This window comes from Lactuca virosa, chromosome 7 (genome assembly GCF_052849685.1).
Source record: "Lactuca virosa cultivar CGN04683 chromosome 7, Lactuca_virosa_CGN04683_v6, whole genome shotgun sequence".
Lineage (NCBI taxonomy): Eukaryota > Viridiplantae > Streptophyta > Magnoliopsida > Asterales > Asteraceae > Lactuca > Lactuca virosa.
The window spans coordinates 214,065,930-214,078,565 of record NC_136432.1 but is presented as its reverse complement, the minus strand read 5'-3'; positions in this window follow the sequence as shown (position 1 = coordinate 214,078,565).

Below are 12,636 nucleotides of genomic sequence, written 5' to 3'. Positions count from 1 at the left end.
TGGTCAGAATTGTGAAGGGACTCGACGCGTTCCCCAGTGGACTCGACGAGTCCACTGTCCAGAAAGCTGAAATTCGATTTTTAAAGTATTTCCAAGCAAGTAGCATCAAGTATATTGGAAAAAAATCCTAGGCTCTGATACCACTGTTGGGTTTTGAGCATTCTAATACTCCTATGGTGTACATGCAACCCTAGATGTTTTGGATCTATGTTTTCTCTAATATACATGCAAACTTTGTTTTTCCAAAGCATCATCCTAACTAGCATACAATGGAGTATCTTTACTACAAAATTCTAGTTAGATGACATACCTCTTGTTGTAGCTTGCTATCCTTGATGTATTTGGCCTTTAAGAACTTAGCACCAATAGTGTGAATGCCTCAAATGGAATCACAACACACCTAGGACAGAGGATAACTTGAGAGAGAATGGCTTGTTCTAGAAATCGGATCTATGACTCTTCCAAAGATCACTAGTGCACCTTTCACCAACCAAGGGGCTTCTTATATAGTGTGGCGCAACTAGGGTTACACCATGAAAACCCTAATGTGCTTGACTTTCCACATTCCTTAGGCTCCATGGGTTTTAACCTCCATGGAGTATCCATGGGTCACCACATGGGTTTAGCCCAACATAAAGAACTATGGATCATAAGCCCACTTTATAAGAATGAATGATTTACACAATCAATCCCCATATATTTAATTAGTCTCTTTTGATCACTAAATTAATTCTTGATCAATACTAATTAAATAATATGATTTCATGTTAATATATTAGAGCTTATAATATATTAATAAATCATAAATAACCTCTTCTCAAAAGTCCATCCTATCAAATTTCCCTGGTGATATGCAACCTAAATGGACCATGCTACTCTCGGGTCAAGTACATACGAATTATAGTTATGGACTTAGACACCAATCCAACAGCGGTTTCATGAAGAGATGGGTACCTGTCTTCACTTCAGTACCGCTTTTTATCCTCAGACGGACGGGAAAAGTGAGAGGACGATTCAGACTCTAGAGGACATGCTGCGTGCGTGCGTATTATACTTTGGTGGTGTGACAACCCGTAATTTCCGTTCTTATAGAAAGTCAAACATGGTCAAACTAAAGTCAACTAATATTTTATTCTATCTTTTATAAGTTAGAATAATGTATTTTATGGGTTTAATCATAGTATTCAAAGTGTTGTTGTGATAATAAGGGTATGGCTTGAAATCCGAGAAGTCTCGCATGTCTTTTCTTCTTTTCCTTCGCACCGTACACCAACCTCGGACCGGGAACACTTCGGCCGTAAACGAGGCCGCAAATGGCTTCGGGCCGTATACCCTTCGGACCGTCAAGCCTTCACCATATATATAGATTTAGTTCATTATTCCTTCATTTCTCACATCTTCCAGCCAAGAACTCTCAAACTCTCTCAAGTATCATCAAGGGAAACCTTCCTTTCTCTTCAAAAACGTGAGTGATTCATCCCGATTTACTAGTTAATCTTCTTATTCACGTGAAGCTCTTTGATTTCATCCATGAATTCAACACTTTTTGTTTAGATCTTCAAATCATCATCTTTTCACCAAGAACACCAAGAACACACACTTGTTCTTGGGCCGTAAACCCCCTAAAGACTTCCTAAATGGAAGTATCTCTTCTATCATCTTGTTATCCATTAGAAAAACTTGATTCAAACCATGAAGCAACCACTTATTTGCATGATCTTCAAGAGTTCACGGCCGTGAACCCTTCATTGGGCCGTGAACCCTTCTTAAGATCATGATATGGCCGTGAACCCTTCATCCATGGCTGTAAACCCTTCATAGGATCAAGCCTTGTGCCGTAAACACTTCATGTGTGTCCGTAAACTCTCCTATGGCCGTAAACACTTATAGTGTGGCCGTGAACACCCTTTCATCAATCATATGTGATTGTAACACTTCATTTCAAGTGTTTCCTAGTTCCTAAGGTTGTTTACCTTAGCATGTTAGTTATATACACTAATTATATACATATATGTATTATTATATGCTTAATAGGATCCGTTTGTACTCGAGACTTCACTTGGCATACTTAGCATCCTATATCAAACTTTCATCCGAATCACTCACATCAGGTGAGTTCATACCCCTATAATCTATCTTTTAAATGATTTTAAATGCTTTTAGGGGGGGAATACAAGTTGAACACAATCTAATTGTGTTAGTAAATACTTGTGATATCAATCACATAAAAGATTTCCTTATGCTTTGAATCTTTATTTTTATAATAAAGGATTACCCAATACTTCCATAATGACTTAAAGTCATGTGAACTCTTTTCAAAATCACATAAACTCTTTTATGATACCGTTAAACTCTTTAAAATGTATTTATAATTCTTTTAACTTATAATTATCAAAATCATGTTCATATATGTATAAGTATATAAATAACACTTAAAGGGCTTAGGACTAATGAGTTGCCTTATTTCCTTTTCCTTGTTTGGATGTGGGCTTAAGGTGGGGTTATTTGTCCGAAAGCCGTTTCTCTCTTAATTTTATATATATATATATATATATATATATATATGGGAATATAAAAGGTTACTTTAGTTGGTATCATTACCTTTGTATCATGCTGAGCAAATGGGTACTTTCAGGACAGATCATGCTAATAAGATAGAACGTATAAATTATAATAGGTATAATTTATGAAACAAACGAGGAATCTATTTTCTAGATAAGTATACGAGGTCTAAACTGCTTTGTCAAGAAAAGGATATAATTCGATCTTTACTCAATCTAAAATGTGTTGGTACGTATTCAGGACATAGCAATACTTGTTATGTTACATTCTTGTAACCAGAGTCTCCTGGAGGAAGAGCAGGCATTATGTGTATAGATCTATATGGGATTGACAATCCCACACCCCGACTGTTAGCTACAGTCCGCTAGACTAGCCATGGGGTGACAAATGTCACATATTCAGTTTCGACGCCAGTAGGTTGTCGTGTTCATTCTAGTCCAACATGGTTACAACTTTATCACATTTTAACCCTAATTAACCAGGTTAATATTAGGGTAGTTATTCACCAGTAGTTAATCTTTTTAAGAAATACTACTATAGTAATCACTTTCCATAATCAAAACGGAACGGTTTTATGAGGATTTAAAACTACTTATCTTAACGGTTTTATGAGGATTTAAAACTACTTATCAGTTGTAAAGCAGAAAATATAGGATTTTCTGGAACGTAGTCATTCACTCTCTTTAAACTAGTATAACATAAAGGACCTTTAGTGGTTAATTCTATAATTCCTTAGTTTATACATCAGTGTTATATATAAATAATATCCGATAGGTAGTGGAATGTGTGATTTCCGCCTTACTTCCTGTTCCTTGTTTGGTTGTGGGCTTAGGGCATATTCACACATTTAACTGTCCATTCGATATTAGGTTATATATAATTAGTATAAACTAAGTAATTACAGAAAGAACTATGTTGGTTATCATTTTTATCATATCAGAAAATATAGAATTTTCTGGAGGAACAAGCGAACTTTTCCAAGAACTTGGAGTATACTTTATATAACTAAAATAATTATGAACTCACCAGCTTAAATGCTAATCTACTCTTTCAAAATAACTTGTATTCTCAGGAATCCAGTAGACAGGTACACTCCCGGAGCTTTTGAGAAGACTGCCTAGTACCGTGCTGCGTCTTATGTATTCTACCGTATCTACTTTGATGTTTGAATATGTAATGTTTAAACACTTATGTAAAGCTTATACTTATAAATGCAATGGTTGTTTGTACTTTGATTACTATAATGCATGTGTTGTGATACTTACATGACGTCCTCCGCCCCCGAACGTTTCCTCCGTTCTAGTTTGGGGGTGTGACAGGTGGCAGTTGGGATACGTATCTTCCGTTAGCGGAATTTTCGTATAACAACAGCTACCACGCTAGCATAGATCGACCTCCCTTCGAGATGCTCTACAGGAGGAAATGTAGGACCCCAGTCTGTTGGGGCGAGGTCGGTCAGAGAGTCATGGGGAGTACTGAGATGGTACTTAAGACCACGGAGAAGATCCAGCAGGTCCGGAGCAGGGTCCAGACTGCTCAGAGTCGGCAAAAAAACTATGCCGACAAGCGTCGTTCAGACTTAGAGTTTCAGGTGGGCGACATGGTCCTCCTGAAGGTGTCACCTTGGAAAGGTGTCATTCGGTTCAGGAAGCAGGGTAAGCTGGGCCCCATGTACATCGGTCCGTTCAGAGTTTTGGCTCGAGTGGGTCGGGTTGCTTATCGTGTGGATCTTCCAACAGAGCTCAACCAGATCCACAACACTTTCCATGTCTCTCAGCTGCGGAAGTGCTTAGTGGTTGACTCCGTAGTTGTGCCTTTAGAGGATATTCATGTAGATGATAGCCTGAACTACATCGATAGACCAATAGCCATTATCGACAAGAAGACGAAGGAGTTGAGGAACAAGAGGGTAGAGCTGGTAAAGGTGCAGTGGCAACGCCGCAAGGGGTATAAGTGGACTTGGGAGCCTGAAGAGGAGATGAGGGAGCACTATCTGGAGTTGTTCATGGCAGCAGACTTCGAGGACGAAGTTTGATTCAAGTGGGAGACAATTGTAACACCCGTGACTTGAGGTAATGCTAATTATTAAATCCTTGTAATCAAATGTTGGACAATGAGATTAATGTTGGACTATTTGAGTTGGGCCTTAAGTGAGTGGGCCGTTAGTTATTGGGATGCCCGAAGATGTATGTTGGGCGTAAGCTTGGTGTACGCGGCGCGTAATGCAGCATTGGATGCGCAGGGGGGAGGGGGTAATACGCGTACGCGGTACGCGAGCATACTCAAAACCCTAACTTTTAGGGTTTAAGACATATAAAAACCTCATTATGTCCCAAACCCTAGCCTCCTTACCAGCCACATTGACTCAGAAACCCTAGAAAGCCTACCATTCCTCATCTTTGTGTGATTTTGTTCTTGTGAAGCTCATTGTTGTGTTTTAAAGCTTGGAAGGAGAAAGAGGAACTTGAAAAAGAGGAACTTGAGTAGCTTGAGCTCAAGGATCTGAGATATCATCCCCATTTAGCACTCATTTTAGGTAAAAAGCTCACAACTTGCCTCATGTATGCTTAGATCTATGTTAATGGTGTTTTGGACCTCTTTAGGTCCCAAGAATGGATTTTTATGGTTCAAATACGTTTCTAGGCTTAGGATTGCCACCCTTAGTGCTATATGAGTCCCAAGAACAGAAAAGTTTCCATCTTGAAGGTCTTATTGTGGTCATGCATGAGTTTTAGTCATTGCCATGGAAGTTAGTTGCCATATTTCAAGTTTGGGTCTATTTGGTGGGTTGCAAGCCACCAAGTAATCGACTTTATGGATTAAGACACTTTAGTGGACTCAGATATTCGTTTGGAATTTAAGGTCTTAAAGGATTAAGCCCTTTTTGGAGCTATGGCTTAACATGTTAGTACGTTGGGTGTACAAGCCCGTATGTGCAACGTACAAGACATGCAAGCTGTACGCTTGGTGTACAGAGGAGTACCCCCCGCGTACTCACTAGATATGGGTTTTCGTCATTTGGGCCTCGGTTTGGGCCGATCTTTGGACTTCTTAGCTATTGGGCCTTAGTGGGCCATCAGAAGTCAGTTAGTGGGCTAATGACATGTTTGGGCTTAAAGGAAGGCTCATTTGAGGAGTTGGGCCTAATTTAGAAAATTGGGCCATTAGTGGGCCTGGAAAGGCTTTATAGAATTGGACCATTGATGTTATGGAATTGGGCCTAGGTCATGGTCTAAATTAGATCAGGGGTAAAATGGTCATTTTACCCTAAGAAGGAGTATTGGATTTTGACTAAGTGTTATTTTGGTAATGTTAGCTCAAGGAGTCGTCGGAGCAGCCGTTAGAGATTCCTTACTGTGAGATTCTGCATTTAGCTTTGCGAGGTGAGTTTTCTCTTGTAGGAACGGGTCTAAGGCACCAAGGCCGGCCCGTATGTATGTTTAGATGTTTCTGGATTTTATCCGATGTCGGGCGGTGCCCGATATAGGTTTATATGTTTCCAGATTCCGATCCGATGTCGAGCGATGCCCGAGGAATGTTTGTATGCTTGATGTCTTCGCGATTCTTGCATGTGTCTGTTTTGTATGTTTCCGGATTACGATCTGATGTCGGGCAATGCCCGAGGAATGTTTGTATGCTTCCGGATTTCGGTCCGATGTCGAACAGGGCCCGAGGAATGTTTATATGTTTATGTTATGTGATTATTTATGTGTATTTGTTGATAGTTTTATATGTATACCGAGTTTTGCTCGATGCCGAGCGGGGCCCGATGCCGGATTTCGATCCGATGTCGGGCGGGGCCCGATGCCGGACTTGTCCGATGCCGGGTGGGGCTCATTATATGTTATTATGTGATTATGTGATTATATATATGGTATGTGGTAGTTTGGGGAGACTCACTAAGCTTTGTGCTTACACTTTTCAGTTTTGGTTTCAGGTACTTCCGGTAGCAAGGGGAAGAGCTCAAGATGACTGCAGTGCACACACCATGATTTTAGCATGGGATGTTTTACTCTGATATATGTGACAAATGTTTGTGATGTTTTGAGATACAATGACTTATGATTTTATGTGATGAATTGATAACTATGCTTTTTATAAATAATTAAAAATGAAATTTTTGGACCGTATTTTTGGGATGTTTCACAAATCGTGCATGGAAGGTTTATACTCATCAAGATCCAAACCTTATGACTCCATAACCCCAACAAAGGCCAAAAATGAAGCTCAAAGCTTCTGGAGTAACTTCTACTCAGAAGAACCACCACAAAGGGACTAAAATCATGAGAAAGTGCCACCTAGCTAGATCTACAAGAAAGAGTTGGTCAAGGTCGAGACTTTATACCTCCAGAAGTTAAATCTAGGTGAACAAAGCTTGGATCCAAAAGCTCCAAGTCAAGCAATGACTCTTCAAGAAGTTCCTTCTTCCTCCTCAAGCACCAAAAACACTCACAAATCATTTTGAAGCTCAAGAATCACTCAAATGGGGGCTATGGGTCGATTTCTAGGGTTTAGATGGATGGAGGCTGAAAATATTTGTTGGATTAGGTGTCTAAGTCATAACTATATTTGGTATGTACTTGACCCGGTTATAGCATGGTCCTTTTGGGTTACCTTCACCAAAGCAACTTGACTGGATGAATAATGGAGAAAGAGGTTATTATGGTTTATTAATATATTATTTGAATAATATATTAAAAGAGAAATCATATTATTTAATTAACATTGGTCAAGAATTAATTTAGAATTAATTTTGTGGTCAGAAGAGGTTAATTGAATTAAGGGGACTGATATTGTAATTATGTGATAATTGAAATATGGGTTGAGGATCCCTAAGTTAAGGGATGGACGATTTTATGGGGAAGCCCATGAAGAAATCGTCCAAGGGCTAGGTTCTGGAATATTCCTATGGGCTGCTTAGAGCCTAAGCAACCGGATTAGGTCTTTGACTGAAACCCTAATTCCTCACCTATATAATGAACCCTTGGGCACTAGAATTCGGCTACCACAACCCTAAAGGATTACTAGAGCCGATTTTAGCCTCCTCCCTCTCTCTCTCTCTTGCATTCTCCAATTGCTTTGGTGTTTGTGATCTACTAGAGGCATCACACTTGAGGAGCTAAAGTTCTCAAAAGCTCAAGATCTTCAAGCTACAATCAAAGGTAACATTCTTACTAGTTTATTTATGTTGATTTCGGTTTTTGTAGTATGCTAGATTAGGGTTTGCAAGTCTTGGACATTGTTGCATGTACAATTAGAAAAACTAGATCCAAGCATTAGGGTTTGCATGTGCACCATAGGATTGTTTTTATGCTCATAACCCAACTGTATTAGGGTTAGGTTATGAGATAAGGAGCTTAAATAGGGTCCAAGAACCTAAAATAGGGTTCTGGTCTGACTGGAGTATGCCCAACGTAGTTATGGTACGCCCAGTGTACTCCGTAGAGCACCCACGACCATCCCGATCAGTACGCCCCGCGTACTGCTCTTTTCACTAGTACGCTACACGTACGCCCCTCGTACCCGACCAAGCCCTAAAACCACTAAACTTCCGAAGGCCATAACTTCTTCGTTATAAGTCTGTTTCCAATGAACTTTATATCCACACAAATGTGAAGAGAAGCCCTACACCTCTATCAACTCACTTCCGCCTAAGAACTTTCCGAACAAAAACCCAAAATTCATAAAGGACCGAGATATCAAATTACGATTATATCATTGGGCTCCGAAACACAAATGAACACCCGGATCACTTAGACTATAATAACCACATCCAAAAAGGGTCAAATCCTTTCTTCCCCAAGGCCCAAAGCCTTATAATGACTGATGACCGGGCCACGACCCCGAACAATGAAATGATCCGAAACTGAGTGTTACACATCAACATACAAAGCTCAAAACTTCTGAAATCTTTTGAAAACACCAACAACTTTATGCTTCTTCTTTTCCGGATCAACATCATAAATTTCTCCTCGTGATTTGACTTTCTTCTTAACCATTTTAGGTTTCGGAGGAAAAACCTATGAGGTAGAATCCACCATAGCACTTTTCTCAATTTGCTTATCAACAATAATCTCTAATGGCTGCTTAGAAGTAACATCAGTAGATTTCTCAGGAATTTCTTTTACAACTTTCTTTGAAACTCATTTCGAAGACCTCTTAAACAGTTTTTGCAGAAGCCTCTTTCTCAACAGCTTTAGGCTTATACTTAGGTCTCTTCTTCGTAACGTGCGAGTCAGTAGAAGTTCCTTCTTGAAAAATGACTTTCTTAGGATTTGCACAAGAAGAAGTAATATTCAAAGATTCTTTGTAAGAAACCAATATCAAATTCGTAGGTGACACTAGGTTGATCATAACATCTAGAATTCGACAATCCACATAATGAAATTGCATATAACATTTACATTTTTTTCTAGTTTGCAGTCTCTTATTTTTGTGAATTGGTGTTACTTTGGTTTGATGTTAGGTTGATATTTATGTTGTTTAAATGTTGATACTATATAATTCTCAGATAATGGACGAAAACCACACTAATGTTGTTGATTGTGAAACATCTTTAAAAAAGAAAAAACCAAAATTCGTATGGGATAATCTTACCTTCATGGTGTTTGTTGATGTGTACTTGATTCTAAGAAAAGGCCATAGACCCAGTACTCACTTTTATATGGTTGGGTGGGATAATTTACAAAAACACATGAAGGGCAAAACATGCTACAACCTTGAAAAAAAAACAACTAACAAACAAATTGGAGAACATGAAAAAAGAGTGGAAGCTTTATAACCGCTTAATGAGGCTTGAAACCGAACTCGGTGGGACGAGAAGCCTAATAGAGGCACCTCCTGAGTGGTGACAGGAGAAAATAAAGGTATGATTTACTATTCTTTTTAATTATTTGAAGTTATTATTATTACATAGGAAAATCGATGAATTAAACATTATATTTTTGTCTTGCAGGAGAATAAAGAATATGCTAAATTTAGGAACACAAATTTTAGCATATTTGATGAGAAATATGATCTTTTGTTTCAGGATTCTGTTACCATTGGAGACCAGACTATGACTTCGATACAATTAGGGGTGAGCAAAGGCGGGTACCCGCCTAAATTTGAAGAAACTAGAACCAGAACCGGCGGTTCCTAAAATATTGGAACCGGAACCAGAACTGCCGGTTCCAGTTCCGATTCCGGATACCCACTCTTAACTCTTAAAACAAGATTTTGTTACTATAAAATTTAAACTTTTGAAAAAATTAAATAAATTAAGAGACACTCAGTTGAGCATTGAGCATTTATTGTCATAGCCTCTTCATTTTAGACTTTGCATAATGAATTCATGTTAATAGAAGATGGTGACTATGCCTTTATATAGAAAAGACTCACCCTCCCATTCTTTACATATTGTCGATGTGGGATGGATTCAACCTTCAAAATAATAATACCTACTGTCTCTTTTCAGTTGATTTTAGATATAATTAAACCTATCATATTTATCGTGGTTTTACTTAACTAGATACTATTTTTTAATACTTTACAAGAAAATGGTGGAATACAAGTAAAAAAATTAGTACAGTACATAACTTCATCTAAATTCACTTTAACAAACATATCTAAATCAAACAAAAAATTAACACCGTTAATGCTTTGAAGGACATGAACATTATATGTATACTTTGATAAAGAAAAAAATAATTAATTATTTGATTCCTTGCACATTCACACGCTTTAGAACTATTTTGAGTGAAGAATATGTGACTATTTCTCTCGAACAAAAGTTTGTTTATGAACAATTCAAATATCACTTGCAGTGAATATAAATACAAGATATGAGGAGTTGTAATGGATAAAGGGCCGGGAACAGACAAAGTGCCTAAAAATCAAAGAAATACAAAACCTATATATATATATATATATATATATATATATATATATATATATATATATATATATATATATATATATATATAAACCGGTTCTGTCGGGTACCCAACGGGTAGCGGTTCCAAAAAATTGAGAACCGGAACCGGAACCGCTTAAGGCGGTTCCAAGATTTGAGGAACCGGAACCACTTAGTCCGGTTCTGGTTCCAAGGCGGTTCCGGTTCCGTAAGCGGGTACCATATTCCAATGCTCACCCCTGGTTACAATTTCAAAACAATCTCAATCCGAACGAACAAAATATGAAGGGCAACGGAGATAGTGATGAAATCAATTTAGATGATGATAAGCCTCTTTTTCCTAGTTTCCATGAAAGTAGTTCAAGTAAAAGGAAGAGGTATAAACTTGTTTCCAACAATCGTTCAACCAAGAGTAAAAGTTCAATTTATGAGGAAAAAGTATATGCTTTATTGGATTCCATATCAACAAAAAGCACACAAACGTTTCCACAAAATAATCCTTCCCCAACAATGTCATCAAGTTTCCTGATTTTCGTGAAGGGTCCAAAGAATTTTCACAAGCATTGCTTGTCTTCACCAAAAAGCAAAATCGTGAAGCTTTTATGTTTCCAACGACTGACGAAGCCAAGATGGAGTTTCTTAAGTTACTTATGAAATAATGATTTGTCATTTGACATCATGTCTTATCGTTTTATGTGTTATGCTTTGCCATTATGTGTTATGCTTTGACATTATGTGTTGTCCTTTGATGTTATGTATTCGACATTTTATAATATGTATTATTGTTTTTCGTTATGTAATAGACATTTTATATTATGTGTTATTGTTTAACATCTCTTTATTTGTATTATGTAGGATGGATAGTGATTACTCTAATTCATCTGATGATAATGAAGAATGTTGGGTGGAAGAGGATAAAGAATTTGAAATGTTATGTGGATTAGCTTTGAAAGGGATAATACTAGTGTAACGTCCGTGTTTCTGAGCTAGGCATTAATTTTGATGTAATAGTCTAGGTTAACCTTTGTAACTCATTTTGAAATAATAAGAATGTATTATTTGAGTATTATGTGATTTATGCCTAATTGTTGTGACTTAATTGAATTAATGATAATTTAAGCGTTAAAAATAAAATGTTAGATAAACCCGATATCGATACATGAAGTTGTAGTGGTCGTGGCAAGGTTTCCGAATATATAAAGAATGCCGAAATCCGAGTTATAACGAAGAAGTTATGACCTGTCGAAGTTTCGCGACAGAACCGGCACGACACTGTATGACATAAAATACGAATTTAAGATAGAGCGATATCTAGCCTTAGTGATCTAAACGGAAGTCATAGAATTCGTTAAACCGAGAGCGTGCATAAAAAGAACGTCTAAATCTGACTTCGTATGAGGAAGTTATGATTTTTCTAAGTTTCGACTTAGCGGTATGCACCCCGAAACTCGAATATGAGATCAAGTGATTTTTGGCTGAAAAATCTAAACGAGAATCGAAGATCTCGTCGATAGTAGTCCAACGGTGAAAAGACAGACGAAAATGGACGTCAGATGAAGAAGTTATGAAAGTTGTAGATCTTAGTCTCACCTACACGTGGATATAAAGAACGTCGAAAACGGAGCTCGTATGAGGAAGATATGATTTTTTAAATAATTAAAATATATAAATTTAATTATTTATTCGGATAATATCTGAAGAGCTGACGAGTCTGATCTGATCCGAAGGGTACGCCCAACATACTAGGTGTACGCCCCGCGTACATGTCGACACCGAGGTACGCCCTGCGTACGAGATAGCTACGCGCAGCGTACAGTTGCTTTCCTCGGCCTAGAAGTGACCACGTTCCACCATCCGAAGCTCGCCACCTGGCACCTTATCCGAAGTACGCCCAGCGTAGGGCCTCGGTACGCCCAGCGTAGTCCGAGGTCTCGCTACTATAAATAGAAGGCCGAGGCTGCCGATCTTTTTTGCTCAAAATCCTTCTCTCTCTCCCATATTTCCTCGTTTTGCGTGCAAGAAATACCCCTGAAGCCCTGGTATCATTCCCGAGACCCGAAGCAAGTCCCGAAGCCTCGAAGATCCCGAGAAGTAAAGTTTCCGAGCCGAAACTCTGCCCGCGAGAAGCCCGGTTTTCAAGAAAAGCATCCGGTTTTATCGGAAACGATTGTTTTAAGAGA